The sequence below is a fragment of the Dermacentor albipictus genome, chromosome 3 (assembly GCF_038994185.2).
Source record: "Dermacentor albipictus isolate Rhodes 1998 colony chromosome 3, USDA_Dalb.pri_finalv2, whole genome shotgun sequence".
NCBI lineage: Eukaryota > Metazoa > Arthropoda > Arachnida > Ixodida > Ixodidae > Dermacentor > Dermacentor albipictus.
The window spans coordinates 190936388-190950223 of NC_091823.1; the positions used below are offsets into that span (position 1 = coordinate 190936388).

Below are 13836 nucleotides of genomic sequence, written 5' to 3' on the forward strand. Positions count from 1 at the left end.
TTGTTCCGGGGACTGTGAGGGCGCTGCGGTCGAGCTCTGCACCAAGTGAGCGGCGCTGCTCTGCTGACATGTGCACGTTACTTGCGGGTGTTTGCGCTTCTTGTGCTGTAGCCGATTTTATTTTCTCATTGCGTGTGCCTTGTAACTGTCCTCGGGCACGTGGCTGGCGGTCGAGGTCTTTTGCGTCCGGTCCAAGTTTTGCGCTCATGGAGACGCCAGTACCGGCGACGTGTGGGTCACTAAGCGTTAACATTGCGTGTGCACTTTGGTTTGTAGGCCCACCTTATTTTCCATCTCACTTTCTTCGGACGTGCACTCTCAGGTATGGTGTCTGTAGAATATTATACTTCAGCTTAAACAACAACAGAAAGAAATAACGGCTGCTTTATTCAGCGAGCACCATGTAAATGCCGAGTGCCGCGACTAACAACCATAACTGTGCCAGGCTATAGCAGACGACGCTCGGATGCTTGGCGCGGAGGTCGATGGCAGTGCTGCGGTGGCGGGAACGGCAGCGGGCTGCATGGTGCGCATAGCCGAGGAATTGGCGTACTTAAAGAGGACTATAGGCCATCGCTCTATAGGCGTTGTTGCGGCGGGCGGCCGATGTGGTGCTGATCGTTTGATCATATTTACGCGGTGCTTAGAGAACATGTGCTCCTTTTTTTGTGTGAAATAACGATCACTAAGCCCTGGGGCCTGTGCAACGCTATTAGCTCGCTGTATGTTTCTTGCGGTGCGCCGTTGTTGATTATCGTAGTGCGGTCAATTCGCGCTTCTTTGTCTCGCCGCTCCCGCATCGGGTCACAGTGCACGGAAGAATGTGTTGATAGTTGTGCTATCGCGTGCTGTAGTTCACCGCAATTCAACACTACGCTGGACGGACTGTTGGTGCAGTCGATGCGCGTGAACGGACACGAAGGAGCGCTCGCCTCAGACGGTAAGTCCGGCGCCTTGCACATTCTTATGGTTCATGTAGTGTACAGTGCTCACGGAATGAAACGCGTCAATTTAGGGCTTAGTAATGCGCATATATTCGTTTTCACCGGCTGTAGTTCGTGTCACATCGACGTAATTTTGGTGCGTACACGTACATCGGAGTCCTCGTCACCTTTGGTCACCAAATTCCTTGCGACATGACATGGTTCTCTCGCGCACTTTGCACGTTTGCAGGGCTTTACTAAATGCTCCGTGTCGCGTTTCATTCCGTGAGCACTGTACCTTGTCATGCGCAGCAGAAGATGATTAGTACAGCTGCAAGAACAATAACAGTGATTTCCTAATGTTCGTTCGATATCGGAGTGCACATTTAGCAAAAAGTTTCACGAAAATTACCGCGAGGTTAATGTTCTAAGTGCTTCATCTATTGTTTATTTTCTTTTTGTTATGAAGTATGCTAGCGCCGGGTCATCGCTTCGTCTGAACGGGCAAAAAATTCAAGCAGGAAATGTTACTGCTTCTATACGTAATTTCTCAGCAAGAAATCGTATAGACAATTCTAGAAGTACGTTGATGTGTTGCGCAAATGTTTTCACAGCTAACGTTAACGCGCGACGGCATCCAAATGATCTGACTCGTGAGAAGATTTTAGCTTGGATGCAAACTTTGATGCTTATAGGTTGTCGCCAAGGCAACCTGTATTTCTTGTGTTTAGCGTTGTTTGTTTTCGTGCCTTTGACACGTTGAATAACCGCCTGTGATGTAAGAATGAAATATTTAATTTCTCTAAGCGGATGCAGCTTCATGTAGCTGGCTGTACGAGAGCCTTCCCCAATTTGACGCGATGTTGTCAAATCACAAGTTTGCAGTTTCAGCAGTGATCACAATAAACTGAACATTTATTGTTTAGGGATGTCACAATTTCCTGAGACGGAGGCATCTCTGCACCACATAGGCTGCGGCACTATGCAGCTTGAACAGCACGACAAAGCATCTGATCTGCCTGCTTTGACAAGGTACGTACTAAACGGTCACAGCCATTTATGTGTTCTAGGGTCTGTTCGTGTATTTGGCACCTGTCAACTTTTCTGAGTCTCTCATGCAATTTATAAATTCTTGCTATTCTACAATTTTACTAATGTTCCATTAAGTAATGAGAACGAAGTTTTATTAGTGAAGATGTTCTAAAGCTGCTGAGAAATGGGGTGGCATAGGATTGCGAAAACGCACGTAAAAAATAGTCCTGGCGCTTTGCTTTCTTAATTGCTAGCAATGAAAAATCCCTAATAAAATTAGCAAAGGGACACTTGCTTTAGGTAAGTTCATTAAGATACGTTCCAGAAGCAGGCTAAGTTTGCAGCAACAAAAGCACTGAGAAAAACTCACTGATCTAAAAACATGTTAGTTTCTGCTTTTCCAAGTGTGCTGCTTGTGTACAGTGTGTCAAGGTAAATAATGGTTAATAATGTATGCATAGAAAAGTGTGGATGCTGAGAGAAAGCTTTAGGAAAGTGCGTGCTGTCTTTCCAACACAGGATTTCTGTCTAGAATTTTTGTAAAATATGAAGTGCACAGGCTGGCAAACAATGTTCAACACTTTTGCTTTAGATTTTAATGTAGCCAGTTCATTATGTGTCCCTAGTATAGCTTAGCGTCAAGCTTGAAGCTGATCTCTGATGTCACATCAGTTGCAGGATGCAATAACGTGGTATCACATACTGCTTGTTACGCATGTCAGTAAACCTGGTGCAGTTGTCACAGGTGAGAGTATAACTGAAAGCTGCGCATTCTTTGCCCTTCTGCACATGATGTGGGATAGAGTTTGAACTATGCTATAGTGGCACCATCTCCCTCACCTTCTCTTCCTCATTATTCTGTCAACTTGCAATAATATGCACAACTTCTAGAGGCTTGATTATGGTGTTGTCTGCTGAACTTGGCTGATGTGAATTTCAGTAGTTTGGGGTACCCTCAAAGCTATGCTGTACTTTTCATGCATTTTAAAATGGTCAGTTTGACATATGTGATTGGCTGTGGCATTCTGAGAGAAACAAGGCCTCTTGTGAATAATGCATATATGCATTATTTGCATTTTCTAATACTCTTTCAAGAAGCAGCCTACAGGCTGCTCCCCGAAGAAGTGACCACCTTTGCTTACGCTACGTGGCAGTCTGGTCCAGTTTACTTAACCTGTCTGCCATCTATGCACGAAAACGAGGAGAGAAGCGAAAAAAGGGACCTTCGATTTATGTTTTTGCACAGATTGCTCATACATTGCACTTTTCTTATCTCGCATGCTTTGTTAACTCAAAGCTTTCTATGGGCGAATATCATTTCATTCCTATTTATACCTAATAAGAATTACTTAGTTCACAGTGTCACTTTTTATATTATACTTTTGTGAGACTAAGCTCACTTGTTTTAATGCAAGTGTGGCTGGGCCTGCAGAAAGAGTAAGCAGACTACTGTGTTGCTGATCAGTGCTGATCTCCACGTCCGAGCTGGTCCCACAACATCCAGGCACCACTGTGCTTTGCTTCATTGACAAGGTAATATGATATAGACACCTTGCACCTCAGTATCAGTTTTGAGAAATATGCTAAGACACAAGGGTTGGCCTTGGTGATAAATACACTCGTGTTCTTTTTTTTAAGCGTTCTTCTTGCAGTGTTCCTCATGTACATGTTTTCAGAGGATGCTTAAATGCAAACTGCCATGGAACTTGTTTATGCCTTAAAGTAGCACTCTTTCACCAAGAAAAAAGCCTTATTTAATGCACAATTCATAAGAAAGGTGAGGAGGTGACAGGACATAACAGTCTAACAGCCATCCAATTTTACTGCTTGCAGAGCAATATAAAGTGAGAGGTGAAAGGGCAAGAACAGATAAATCGACAATGTATGTTGCTCACACAACTGCGAAAAGAAGCATGGCTACTATGACACTTGTTTTACAATGATAAATAAGCAGTCTTGCTATCTGATAATCCACTGGAGGGCAAGCCAACTCGCAGATTCTCTGTAACACATGTAAGGAAAGGCTCACAAATCTTGCCAGCCCTATGCTCGTAACACATTGCCACAGTTGCATAGTTTTCAAACAAAATAATGCAAGTGAGCTTTGCACCACCAAATGACTTGAGCATTCAGTTGACATGGTTGCAGATCCAGTCATTTATACATTGGCCTGTTTTGTTGACGTGGTGTCTACTGCACGACAGTGGTATTTAATATCCATCAACACCCCTGTGCTCGACGTACTCTTTCTTGCATGCTTTTTTTTCACAGGTAGTGGAAGATTACTTGATTCCAGAACAATTTGGCTTGTTCTGCACATGATAGTGAACTTTCCAGTCTTATGTTAAACATGGAATTGGGTAGGAAGAGGTGGTATTTTCTATAGTGCCCTGGTGCATTCAGATTGTGCAGAGGCTTCAAGCTTGTATTGACAAAAATTGGGATGAAGCCATAAGAGGAGAATTGTAAAAGTGTAACGAAAGCCTCCTGATAGATATGCTGAGTTGTGATGCTGTGGACACTTATTGGTTATCCCTACTGGGTAACGCTGTTAAAGTTATGGATGCTTTGACACTGTAGGGCCTACAAGGTGGCTAGCATTACGGAACACATTAAAACAACTGTAGGGATGCATGTTGTGCTATTGTATCATAATTGGCCCACAAAGTGACCACCTTTGCTTACACTATGTGGCAATCTGGTCCAGTTTACTTAACCTGACTGCCATCTATGCATGAGGAGGAGAAGGGACTAAAAAATGAAGGGACCTTTGATTAATGTTCTTGTACAGATGGCCCATACATTGCATTTTTCTTATCTTCCAGGCTTTGTTACTTAAAGCTTTCTACGGGCGAATATCAGCATTTCATACCTAATAAGTATTGCTTTGTTCACAGTGTCACTTTCTATATTTACCGTATTTACTCTCATAATGATCGCACTCACGTAATGATCGCAGCCCTGAATTTTGTCGTCCAAATTCGATTTTTTTTATTTCCTGTGTAATGATTGCACCCCTAACTTGCTGCAGCGATATGTCATGTGCCAAGTCTAGCTATTAATGATCGCGCTTACCATCTGCCGAATGCTACGCGAACAACTCTTCAAGATAAACCAAGTGGTCTGCACGCACCAAACATTTTTAAGCAGATGCTCGTTTTCATTCCTTTCATTACTTTCCGCACTTCCATGACAAAAAAGCTACAACCAAAATTGCCTTTATTATGTGTAGGCTTTGTAATGGTTGTGGTCAACAGCAACAAAAAAGATGCCTTTCGATTCTTCTCATCTGCACTCGTGGGCACGCAACAAATCACGAGCGGCAACAATAGCAGCCACGTTTACACTGATACGTTAGAAGTGTACCCTATCCATACGCCGACACTTGTAACACAGCTAAGATATTTGCCCACCCTTAGCACAAACGTGCTGTATTAGGATAGTAGTGAAGACAAATGCCGCAGTTTCTGCAGCATGCCCGCCGTGTCTTTCTATGTCACTGGCAGCTAAGCGTGCCCATCTGTTTCTGCCCCCTCATAGTGGACATGGTGACGTTATTGCCACAAACTTACCGATATTAACGATATTATTCATTACTGATATGGAAGAAACTTTCAATGCAAGTAATGTACTCGAGAGAAAAAAAAAATCGCGTTCGGCGCATTTGGTGTTTTCAGCTTGCTATGCTGGCCGCCACTTTTGTTTCGGTGTCCCGCACTACATACAGTGGCAGCCACTTATTTCTTGACCTATTGCCATCCCGCAGCAAACGCGGGATGAAAAAAATTCTTTTTGCGGGAAATTTAACCGGCATAATGATCACACACCTGAATTTGTGACCATTTTTTTTTTACAAGAAAATGCGATCATTATGCGAGTAAATACAGTACTTTGTGGCACCAAGCTCACTTGTTTTATTGCAGGTGTGGCTGGGCCTGCAGAAAAGCTGTAAGGAGACTGCAGTGTTGCTGATCAGTGCTGATCTCCACGTCCGAGCTGGTCCCACAACATCCAGGCACCACTGTGCTTTCACAAGGTAATATGTTGTGGACACCTTGCACCTCAGTACCAATTTTGAGTTTGACTTGATAAATATTTAAGAAGACACAAGGTTTGGCCTTGGGGATAAATACACTCGTGTTCTTTTTTTGAAGTGCTCTTTCTGCAGTGTTCCTCATGTACATGTTTTCAGAGGATGGTTACACTCCTTAAATGCAAACTCCCTTGGAGCTTGTTTAGGCCTCAAACTAGAACTGTTTCACCAAGAAAAAATCCTCATTTAATGCACAATTCATAAGGAAGGTAAGGAGGTGACAGGCAGTGTCTAACTATCCAGTTTGACTGCTTGCCCAGCAATATCAAGCGAGAAGCGAAAGGGCAATGCTAACAGATAAATCGGCAATGCATGTTGCTTGCACAACTGCGAATGCGAGACATGGCATGGCTACTATGAATGCTGATATGACGATAAAAATATTGTAGTTTTTACATTAGCCGGTAAGCTTATTAATATTTTGCACCAGCAAACAACCAGTTTGGTAGCTGTAGTTGTTGCACTGCTTCAGGAGTAAGATATTCTTTTTAATGAAAATTGAGTAGTGCTGCGGTTAGCGAAGCTATTTCTGCCTGTACAATAAATTAGGCATTTTTAAAGAGGCGGCATATAACAATTGTGTTGCTGTGCCACATAATTAGTAAAGTGAGGGGAGGTTTAAGTAAGCAAAAGAGGAAGATTAACCTTGTCGTACAAACAGATCCTTGTCTCAGCTGTCGTCACTGTGATGCAACGGCTCCCAGATAACTGGGGGGGGGGGCTAAAATTAGCCTTAAAAAGCTGACGCAATAATACAAAAAGCCATTGAAGAGTGTGGTTGCACCTATGTTTGACCAGTGCAGTATCGGGAGCAGGGCCAGACAGCAGCTGAAATGTTATGTAATAGAAGCTGGTCATATTGAGTGCTCTAACATGCTAACAAAAACTGTCATTTAGTTTCTATAGTGGTATTAAAGGTGCATTAATCTTTCCTATAAACAATTCTGCACTGGCATCTATGCAGTGTTTTCCATCTGCATATTCCGCAGTGCGGTAGCAAAAAGCTGTGAAATCTGTGTATTCACTTGCATGAGCTGGTTATGCTTCATGAATGCTTTGTTTAGCGCAAAACGACACACACAAGACGACAGGACAAGGCGCTACTCTCAACTGACATCATTTTATTGCGTCACTCCTTTATAGACCGCTCAAACCAGAGGAACATGCGCAGTGAGCACAATGCGGTGAAGCCACCACCAACATCCGATCCAAAGAGCGCACTCATGTGACAGAATCCAAAAAACCAAATTCAGTGCTTTACTAGGTTAAGGAAGGCACACTAATGCACTGTGACTCCAGTGACTTAATGAAAAATGCTTCCGATAACTCTCGGGCGGTGGTGTCACGGCTCTTTTTCAAAATCGTGGTATCACGAAACATGGGTTTGCATTTGCATGTTTTACAATGCTGAGCCAAATGGGAACCTGTGCCTGTTGGTATGGATTGCTCATGTTCTCTAAGGCGCTCGTTAACACAGCGGCCTGGCTGCCCTACATACACTTTGCCACATGACAAGGGAATCTTATAAACGACACTGACGCTGCATTCTACAAACTTCACGTGGTTCTTTTCACAATCAGGTTTTTTACTTGTTTTAGAAATACGGCTGCACGACATTGACAGTTTCTGAGGAGCGGAAAACACTACCGGAATTTGGTATTTAGTGGCGACATTCTTTAGATTGTGAGCCACTCTGTGGCAATACGGCACAACTTCAGGCCTCTTCTTTTGTGTGATGCAGTTACTTTTGTGCCGCTTCCCTTTCAGTTTCTGAAGCAATACCTCCGAGACTGACGTCACCACCACACTTGGGTAACCAGCAGCCTGCAGCCTATTTAACTGTGCAATGAAACTCATGTTCGCAGAGTGATGACAAGATTGCATTAAGGAAGATTCTAAACACATCAAAGCAATGGCGCGTTTCACAGTCTTTGAGTGCGCAGACGCGTAAGGTAAAAGTTCCTTACGTGCGCGTGGCGAGTACATCTGACAGGCGTGGCCTGTTTGTAAGGATAGCTGCAAATCTAAAAACTGGAGTTTACCGTCCCTAGATAGCTCATGTGTGAAAGTTAAACCTTTGCCATTGTCATTGAAAAGTGTTAAAATATCAGCTACCGTCACGGAGCATTCGTTGTTAGTCTGTTTTATCACAACAAGAAAATCGTCAACATATCTAACAATTTGAACCGAGTCATTGTTTAAGGCACTCTTAAGAGCGCGGTCGACAAAAGATAAAAAAATATTACAAAGAGCAGGCGCCACACATGAACCAATACACACACCATTTTTCTGGATAAAAAGGTTATTTTCGAACAGGATAAAAGTTGCACTTAAATAAAATTCAAGAAGGGACATGAAACTTTCCGAAGATAACCCGGTGGCATTGCAAAAATCTACCTCGCCACTTTCTTCGATGCACATCATCACACTGCGAAATAGCTCATCATGCGGTATAGAATCGTAAAGATCTTCGACGTCAACAGAAAAAATGTTGGCTAATGAATGGTTGTCTTCCAGAAAGGAAACAACATCGAAAGAATCCTTTATGCCATAAGGATCGTCAATAGTTAAATGATTAAACTGTTTTTGCAAAAAGCGGCTAACCAAAACCTGCCAACAGTTGTTTTCACTGACTATTGTACGGAAAGGCACATCCGGTTTGTGCGTTTTTGCAGTGAAAAAACCTCTAAAGCAAGTAGCTTACATTGTTTTACATCTTTCACAATCTTGGTGAGGCCTATGACACAGACACACAAATATCAGGGCCCACTGATATTTGTCTCCTGATCCTGCTGTTCTGGTCAGTCACATAGCTTTTGCTGTGTGCCGTGCAAGGATGCTTACGTTCTGCATGAAGAATGGACATGTTCCTCAAGATGTGGCGAGTCTCTTCGGGAACGTCAGGCCTTCCGTCGGTCACGTGCGGCGAATGTGTCGGATTCTTCGTTCTGAAATTTGGGGGCAGGTACGCCTTCTGTACGACTGGTTGAGAGCTGTGTGCTACTCGCGCGATGCACCTATTGTGGCCTAGAAGAAGTTTCGTTTCTACAGACTTCTATCAACTTGGACTACAGAATTCTGGTGGACAAAGCTGCTGTTACTCCTCCGGTCCAGACTACCGTGCAGAAAAGAAAAAACGCAACCGGTCACCGCTGGTTTCCAGGTACTCGGTGACGTCAGGCTTCCTGACGAAGTTGCTGCATTGCTAAAGAATGGGCCGAAGTACAGCACGGAACCAAGAATTCCTGCACATGAGCTACTGGCTTTGAACAGGCGCATCGCAAGGAAAGCAGAACTAGAGGACCAGGAGCGGTGCCTCCTCGATAGGGTGGACAACCTTCGTAGGACCGCCACTGGGAGCGCGCCACCTTCGACAGCTGTGATCAAAAGGACAGTATCTTTCTTTAGAGACAATGAACTGCGGCTGTTACTGAGTGACAAAGAGGGCGGGTTTGTGATAGCTCCGTCTGCTGTCTTCAACAAAAAAGCCATTGAGGCTGTCAACAAACACTTCATTCTGGCAAATGAGAAAGCTCAGAAGGTAAAACGCAAAGCCATTTCTTTGTTGGAAAATATAGGCCTCACCAAGATTGTGAAAAATGGTAAACAATGTAAGGTACTTGCTTTAGATGTTTTTTTTTTTCACTGCAAGAACACACAAACCGGATGTGCCTTTCCGTACAATAGTCAGTGAAAACAACTATTGGCAGGTTTTGGTTAGCCGCTTTTTGCAAAAACAGTTGAAGCATTTAACTATTGATGATCCTTATGGCATAAAGGATTCTTTCGATGTTGTTTCCTTTCTGGAAGACAACCATTCAGTAGCCGACATTTTTTCTGTTGACGTCGAAGATCTTTACTATTCAATACCGCATGATGAGCTATTTCGCAGTGTGATGACGTGCATCGAAGAAAGTGGCGAGGTAGATTTTTGCAATGCCACCGGGTTGTCTTCAGAAGGTTTCATGTCCCTTCTTGAATTTTATTTAAGTGCAACTTTTATCCTGTTCGAAAATAACCTTTTTATCCAGAAAAATGGTGTGTGTATTGGTTCATGTGTGGCGCCTGCTCTTTGTAATATTTTTTTATCTTTTGTCGACCGCACTCTTAAGAGTGCCTTAAACAATCACTCGGTTCAAATTTTTAGATATGTTGACGATTTTCTTGTTGTGATAAAACAGACCAACAACGAATGCTCCGTGACGGTAGCTGATATTTTAACACTTTTCAATGACAATGGCAAAGGTTTAACTTTCACACATGAGCTATCTAGGGACGGTAAACTCCAGTTTTTAGATTTGCAGCTATCCTTACAAACAGGCCACGCCTGTCGGATGTACTCGCCACGCGCACGTAAGGAACTTTTACCTTATGCGTCTGCGCACTCAAAGACTGTGAAACGCGCCATTGCTTTGATGTGTTTAGAATCTTCCTTAATGCAATCTTGTCATCACTCTGCGAACATGAGTTTCATTGCACAGTTAAATAGGCTGCAGACTGCTGGTTACCCAAGTGTGGTGGTAACATCAGTCTCGGAAGTATTGCTTCAGAAACTGAAAGGGAAGCGGCACAAAAGTAACTGCATCACACAAAAGAAGAGGCCTGAAGTTGTGCCGTATTGCCACAGAGTGGCTCACAATCTAAAGAATGTCGCCACTAAATACCAAATTCCGGTAGTGTTTTCCGCTCCTCAGAAACTGTCAATGTTGTGCTGCCGTATTTCTAAAATAAGTAAAAAACGTGATTGTGAAAAGAACTATGTGAAGTTTGTAAAATGCAGCGTCGGTGTCGTTTATATAAGATTCCCTTGTCATGTGGCAAAGTGTATGTAGGGCAGTCAGGCCGCTGTGTTAACGAGCGCCTTAGAGAACATAAGCCATACATGATCCATAGCAACAGGCAAAGGTTCCCATTTGGCTCAGCATTGTAAAACGTCCAAATGCAAACCCATGTTTTCTGATACCACGATCTTGAAAAAGAGCCGTGACACCACCGCCCGAGAGTTATCGGAAGCATTTTTCATTAAGTCATTGGAGTCGCAGTGCAGTAGTGTGCTTTCCTTAACTTTGTACAGCGCTGAATTTGGTTTTTTGGATTCTGTCGCATGAGTGCGCTCTTTGGATCGGATGTTGTTGGTGGCTCCACCGCATGGTGCTCACTGCGCATGTTCCTTTGGTTTGAGCGGTCTATAAAGGAGTGACGCAATAAAATGCTGTCAGTTCAGAGTAGCGCCTTGTCCTGTCGTCTTTCTTGTGTGTGTCGTTTCGCGCTAAACAAAGTATTCATGGATTCGCACCAACTAGCCCGCCAACGCATTGTGCTGGTTATACTTGTTCATTTAATGTAAAATACTTGTGGAAAAGTATTAGACTATTTCAGTGGTCTTGTATTGCAATTCTGCAGCCATTTCTATTCTTTGTGAAACACGAACATTTAACAGAGACGAGAACAAGACAATGCGAGGACGAGCACTTGCTTTCAACTGCTGTGGTTAATCTTGAAATATCAATTTATGTAGGTAGAAAACTCATGAGCCTCCGTGTTCTCTTTCTCCTGTTTCTCTATGAGATGTTCACGCTTTACACACAATATCATGCAAGAACCAGCCAAATCAGTTATGCAGTGGAGCTACCTATTGTGCATGTCAGTTCCAATGGCTTGTTGTAATCTAACAGGGCCGGCTGCTTTCTTTACATTTTTGTGCAGATGCATACAAGCACTGTTTCAAAAACGCCGAACACTGTGGATACGGAGGCAAGGAGGCTGAAGGACCTGAACAAGCACCTGGCCACGATGCTTCGGAATACAAAATAAAGATGGTTTGTGTTAATTGTGGGCCCTAAAAAGTGTCCTCTTTGTCTCTGAGCTGGCACATCGGCCGACTCACGTGATCGAAATTAATCGCTGCAATGTTGGCAGAATGTGTTACTGTGTGGAACTTCACCAAAAATATTGCGTGAACAAAAGAACTCATTCAACACAAATGCGAACACTTGTAGAATGCAGCTAAACAAGAATGGTGTCATTTTGCATAGCTGAATGAGAACATTTTCATGTAGCATACACAAACGAGAACGATATCGTTTCGCATCGCCGTGCGAGAACTATCTCGTCAAGCACAGCTATGCGAGAATAATCTCGTTTAATATACCCACACGAGAACGATCTCGCTCATTGACGATGTCCACTCGTACACATGTGATGTACGACGTCGTCGAGTCTACGGAGCAATAATAGCGTACAGAAGTTCTCGTGAAATTCTCATACATATTTTTTCAATAGGGGTAGTAAGGCGTTGTTGGCGGAATTCATCTTAGCTCTGGCAGAGGGTGAGGACTTCTTTAACCATTTGGGAATTTTGCGCCAGGAGTACTCGGAAGGGGCCATCCTCTATGCCCTTCATGACATTCTTTATTTTTTCAGCGTCGGGCATAGCGGGATTAATGCACCGGCGATGGTCCACTATGACTTCAATGTAGCTGGGGAAGTTTTCGCCCTTTTGCTGAGCGCGACCAGGCAAGCATTCCCATTGGACCACGAATATTCTCTGGCCATTACGATTAGATCCGAACGTTCGAATCCGGGCCAGGACTTTCTGTAGATAACGTGTGGACATTCAATTCAGGATGTCTTATTTAGGACATCCTTCGGACATCCACACGATTTAACTTCTGGTATCTAAACAAAATCTGAAAACTTTAATCCTATGGATGTCCGAAGGATGCTTTAAACGGGATGTCACATACGTGGCACCAACAGACAAAATCCAACACGTACTACATGATCTTATCGCGGGAATAGTCTCTTCCACGGCTGCCTTGAGCGCACACGGTTTAGAAAAGATAAGTCAGCCGGCAACGTGAAGCTGCTGCACTCAGGATCAAGCTTCCAATGCAGACGATAAATGGAGAAGTTGCATTGAACTACCAAAGCTGCACAAGCATCTCGGGAGGAAACGTCACAAAGCGGTAGTCACAGCGCGAGAACAGCTGCGCGTTACAACCCACCGCAAGACGTAATCGAATCAATCGTGTCCTACGCTCGTGCGCTCTCCGAACATGTCGAGCAAGCCGAGCGCGGCAGCCTCAGCAACGGCTGCAACCCCCTGCCGTAGAACAGAGCAGTGACGGCCTTTACCCACTTGACTCAGCACTGTCTGTTGCATGCACGCGCATGTTTTGCACTGACTTGCGCGTAGCTGGTCACATGACTTAACGCCACCGTCTTATTGGATCTCTTCGTCCTTCTTTGTAAGCTCGGAATGCCTGAAGGTTGCTGGGTGGTGCGCTCCGCGCTCTCATACGCCCAGTTCACGCTTTTTCTCTGAACTTGGTGGTTGTGCTAAGTGATCATGAGCTCCAGCATGAACGTTTATCAGTTCCAGGTGTACGCTTTCGTCGTGCGCGTTGGAGCTCCCTTTCCGCGGCGCCTGTACGTCTCACGCCTATCAAGATTTAAGTGACAGTTCATGAAGCCACTGTTTTTTATTAGCTGCCCTGCAGTCTTTTTCGGCTAAAGGGTCGTGTCCGCGTGTAATCGAATGACGGAAATTGTATATACCCATGGTTTGCGGCGACAGCGACATCAATCGGCACTTGACCATCCGCTGTGGTGCGTTTGGCCGTATGGTATTGGTTTTCTGCAAGCTTCTGAGCTTACTCTGTTCTATATTTCTGCGCAGTGCTCAGATCTGCCGAAAATATATTTTTTTTTTACTGCGAAACTTTAGAACCGCTAACTCCTTCCATGTAGCACACAGCATGGGTCCACGAGAGTTACCGTTGTGTT

At 44.0% G+C, this 13836-nt stretch overlaps 1 long non-coding RNA gene across 1 annotated transcript; it reads left to right on the forward strand.

Annotated features, from left to right (window-relative positions):
- Positions 1 to 278: 278 nt before the first annotated feature.
- On the forward strand, positions 279 to 11886 carry LOC139057686 (uncharacterized). The gene is made up of 5 exons (XR_011512988.1): positions 279 to 940; positions 1850 to 1955; positions 3371 to 3488; positions 5879 to 5991; positions 11755 to 11886. It is a non-coding gene; the product is annotated as an uncharacterized lncRNA (long non-coding RNA).
- The last annotated feature ends 1950 nt before the right edge of the window (positions 11887 to 13836 follow it).